Genomic DNA, 5,366 nt, shown 5'->3' on the forward strand with positions numbered 1-5,366 from the left:
ACACCCACACCCCCACCCACACCCCCCCACCCCCACATACACACATATACACTCATACACATATACATTCATACACACAATTCATACACACACACACACGTATATACACACACACACACGTACACACATACGTACGTACGCACGCACGCACGTATATACGTATATACATACATACGGATACGTATATATACGTACGTACTTGGTTTGAAATTAAAACTAAAAGTATTTTGAAGTCTTATAAAAATACATGCAGAAATATATTTCAAACAAACCAAGTGAGACAATATCAGAGTGCTTCAAAGTTTCAAACCACGGGTATTGTCAGGCTTAAATTGATCATGTATTGGTAAATAATTTCAACATATATGTCCTCTTTAATTTATATCTCTGTGTTCAATCATAATTATAAACCTTGACTCAAGAGGAAATGTCCCACTAATACCAAAATGAGAAAATCTTTTTCTGATTCTTTGAGGTTTTCTTCCTGATAGTTTTCCCCTATGAGTACGCTTTTGCCTATACAACTCTCTTCAAATTTGCATTTGTACTTTTCTTGTGGTATAGTAGTAGTAATAATAACTCCTAACATATAGTGAGTACTTACAATACCCATCCCCTACTTTACATCATTTGATTATATTAATTACTTTAATTCTCATAGCACTCCCAAAGTATTAGAATTATTTCAGTTACACAGATGAAGAATTTAGCAGTATCACTTAGCTGGATTTTCCTAAATGTCTTGTATGTGTATTTTTTTACATATGTATATCTCTTTATGTCACTCAGTTTTCCCCCCATTAGTCTCTTCTCTTTACGTTTCTTTCCTTCTTTACATCTTTTCTTCCCTGACTCTACTTTTTTCTTATTTTTTATTAACTATGTCATTCTTTCTGGACATTTTTCTCTTTGTATTTCCCTGACACTTCCCTTAACTCATCATTAAGCAGTAACCAATCTGAGTTCAGGATTTGGAGGTTAGTGATACAACCTGAATCAAATCTCTATACTTTCTCCTCAAAATCATAAAATATGAATATAAAGGGTGTAAACTGACTCACATATGACCCATTTCTTTAGCATTATTTAGAGTCAGAATTCTTTGTGTCAAAGTTGAAAAGGTCCAGGTCACATGAATAAAATCACCTCTAGAAAGATAAGTTCTAAACTAAGTGCCAGCAGCATTCAACTAAGATCTGAAACTTGGAACTTGATAGCACCAGCTACAGGGAAAGGACCTGAAAGTGAGTGGGGCCCAAAGTGACAACCTCAGAGAAGCCTTGCTTTTGGAAGAGAATTTGATAGAGAAGGATGGTATTTTCAGAAAGGTGGATTTTTATGGGGTAAAAAAAAAAAAAAAAAAAAAAAAACAATTGGGGAAAAATGAAATCTTTCAGAAAAAAAAAATTCAAGACATTTTAACCACTCCCAATTCCCCACAACTACCACCACTAATATTATCCCTTTGAAAAGGCTACTAGCAAGTGGGTAGCTGAAGAGTGATACCTTAAAATAGCACAGCCTTCCCCAAAATGTCTAGAAATAGAAGGTAATAGGAAAAATAGGAAAAAAAAATCCATGGAAATTCATGGCAAAAGAAACAGAAAATGCAAGTTGGAATATTTTAATCCTTCATTTACCATTTTGAAGCAGAAGAAAATCATAACAGCATTTCAAACTTAGTTTAGTACATGTTAAAAGGCATTTGAATATTTAAAGAAAGAAACCGATTAAACAACTAGAATCAAATTCAATAACCAAGGAGTGGGGAGAAAACAGGTCTTATATTCAGGAAAAATAAAATAGAGAAAACCCCAAATCGCCTCGAAAGTAAAGAATAAATTATAAGATCACAAAGGAGAAGTTTCAAATAAAAAATTAACATGAAGTATTGAAGAAAAGAATAATGTAATCCAGCAAAATGAGACAGAGGAAAAAGTGTGTATGTGTGTGTGTGGGGGGGGGGTCAAAGAGAAATGGTTGAAAGCAATCCAAACCCAAAAGGCACAAATAATTGGTCTGTGAGAAAAATATATAAAGCATATTTAGTATTTATGGTTATAATCCAAGAAAGTCCTCTAGAAATAAGAAAATAATACATCTTCAAATCAAAAGACTTCACTATATGCTGATTAAAACTACTAGATGAAAAATATCCTCAGGGCTTCCATGCAAAGTACCAAAATCATTAATAAGGTCAGGGCATTGTGCAACTCTTGAGGAAATTTCAATACAGATTTCCAATAGCTCCTCAAGGAAGCAATGTGAGAACCAGGAATGTCTATTCATACATCCTGTCCTTAAATTAGCAGAGCTATAGAAAAACAGTTTTAAAATGTTGATAATCAGGGGATATTGCTCAGAAATATCCACTAAATAAGTATTTTCCAGCCCCCCCCCCAAAAAAAAAATAACAAAAACATGAAACTTCAATAAAAGGACTGGTGGGAATAAAACATTTATGGTGAATATACAGTCGATATGCTTAATTACAAAGCCAAGCAAAACAAGTGGGAATAGGAGAAGAATATGGGTAATGATACCTGTTCTTTTAGAAAGACGGCAACTACAAAGAAGAAAGGGAGAGAGAAATGGCAGTCACTGATGGTTGAAAGGTAACAGGTGGCAGTGGAAGGTTACTATTTTAAAAAATGGACTATATAAGAGTAAGAAGGAAGAGTTAAGGGCTCTATTAGAACTATAAATACAAAGGTAACCAAAAAGACAAAAGTACAAAGCTTCTTAAATTCTAAAAGAAAATATTCAAAAGAGAAGATCTATTTTAGTACAGAAATGCAGAAAATAAAATATAAAACATAGTAATTACTACATACCTTTAATAAGTTAAACTATATGGCAGTGAACTCGTTAAAAACAAATTGGATCAACTTTTCTGCTAAAGTATTTTCAAATATATTTTTAATAAACGACAGACATGGTTAAATAGATGTGTATGTAGATGAATACATCATTAGGGAACGGTGGAGATGGTAGTTTGGTTCAGTCAAGAATTACCAATAAGTTGTATATATTTGGCAAAAAGTCAGTTGTGTTCCTCAATAACAGCTATTAAGTTTTAGGAACAGATAACAATTGAAACTTATTTTTACTCTGAAGTTGACTGCTTTACACTGCCTCCTTCAGAAACTGGTAGAGGCTATCTTAAGATCTTTCTACTTGACTGCAAACAGGAAAGTGAACAAATTCAGTTAGGGAGGAAGGCTATTCAATAATTCTGGCTGAGAGTAAGAGGGCTCTAACCAATTCTGTTAGCAAACACAACAATAATAAGAAACCCTGTTATGAAAGGTATTTATGGAGGTAGGCCATGAGAGCCCTCTTCATGTCCCTGTGCTTCTAGTACTATTCTGGTAATTGCATCTGTTTAGAGTTGAAATAAAATTTAAACCAACTTACTCAAAATGTAGATACGAGCCAGGTATCTTTATGTGACCAGCATGTTAGAGAGCTTTTCTGACTGAAGATTTTGACTGAACCTATCATCTTCACTTGGTCTTCTGGGAGGTTTATTTAGAATGATGGATACTTGGACCACTCGACTGATTGCTCTGTTGGATAAAAATTATGGATTTCCTGTGGGTTTTGGAGCTTACATAGCTACTTTTTCACTGACCCTTAAAATACAGACCCCTGCCTTTCTCCAATAACATTAGTATATGTTTATCTTGTGAAAGGATAATGTACCCCCAGGCAATTTTAGATGCCTTCATTTTTAAGCATGGATACTATTTGGGAAGATAATCAACTATAAGGTAAGCAGATTTAGCTGTATAGGAGATTAATAACATTTAACCTACCTATGTTTCACATGAAATGATAGTTAAGAATTATCGATGCATAAATGCCAATTCCAAGTTCAAACTGGTATTCTGCCAAATCTAGTACAGTGCACTGGTTATGAGTCAGAGTTTTCAGCCACACTTCTGGATTTGAATCATGATTTCCATGCTTATTAGATCAGGCACTGACACAAGTTAACCTCTCTGAAACTCAGTTTTGTCATCTGTAAATTAGACATAACCATGAGATCATGGTTTGAAGGTATCATAAGTCAATATATTTAAAGGTGACAAAACAAAGGACAGTTTCTAGCATATTATAAAAAACAAAATATTTTACACTTGGAAATGTCAACAGAGAGCTTCAAGAAAATACCATTTCTATCAAATATTCAAGAGAGTGAGAACACACTCAGAACTGGCTCAAGCATTTCTGTGGCATGTTCAATTCTGATACTGAGAGTATTCATGTGCTCCCCCTTAAATGTAAGGAACATGTCCCACCACAAATGGAGACCAGGCAGAAGGAGACCTCCAAGGAAAGCATATTAATCCTTAGGGCATCTTGCTGGAAAGGCGAGACATTATTTATGTTCTATTTTGTAGAACTTACTGATGTATTTCACTTGCTATACTGTGAGAACCTTTTGGTCAGCAATTATTATTTTGCTTTTAAAAAATGTCTATGTGGCCAGGTGTTGAGGCACATACCTGCAATTCCATTAGCTTGGGAGGCTGAGGCAGGAGGATAGCAATTTCAAAGCCAGCCTCAGCAACTTAGTGAGGGCCTAAACAACTTAGCAAGACCCTGTCTCTAAATATAAAACATGGTTAAGTACCCCTGGTTTCAATTCCCAATACAAAACAAAATCTTCTATGCTTGTCATGTTAACATACACTTAATAATTAGGGTGAGTATAATACCCATTTTGCCTGTGAAAGGGCTAACATTATACCTATTGCTCTATCATACTTCTTAGCAAGCATATTATGCTTTCATAACTCTATAACATTTTCCCCACAAACAATAAATTAAAATGGTTTTATATTCTAGCAGGAAAAGATGCTTAGTATGTTTATTTCTTTACATGTCCTTTTAATAAAATTGAGATAAAATAATAAGTAGGTATTCCAACAATATGTTACTTAATTAAACACAGCATATCTAAATCTATTTAGCCTTCATGGAGCATAAAAAGTCATTTTAATAAAGTTGTACAAAGAGAAATTTTACTGCACGAATAGAGGCAGTTATAAAGTTGTCAATGTTAAACAAAAAGATAGTTTTCTTGATCACATCTCTACATATTTTTAACTCTATTGTCAGCAATTTTGTCTGGTTTTAAAATATTTTTCAATGAAGTAACATTTTAAAGAATTTACTACAAGTCCCAATATGAGTCCATTATAATAGGTTTCTAATGTTTGTTTCTAAAATTAACACAAAATTATTTTCAAATTGGAAATGTTCATAATTCATAGAAGCAACTCAAAAAGACTGTCTAATAAGAATTATTTGCTAGTATACCCTACTTTGCTACAATAAATCATGTTTCTGTTCTGTCG

The sequence above is a fragment of the Marmota marmota genome, unplaced genomic scaffold (assembly GCF_001458135.2).
Source record: "Marmota marmota marmota unplaced genomic scaffold, marMar, whole genome shotgun sequence".
Taxonomy (NCBI): Eukaryota; Metazoa; Chordata; class Mammalia; order Rodentia; family Sciuridae; genus Marmota; species Marmota marmota.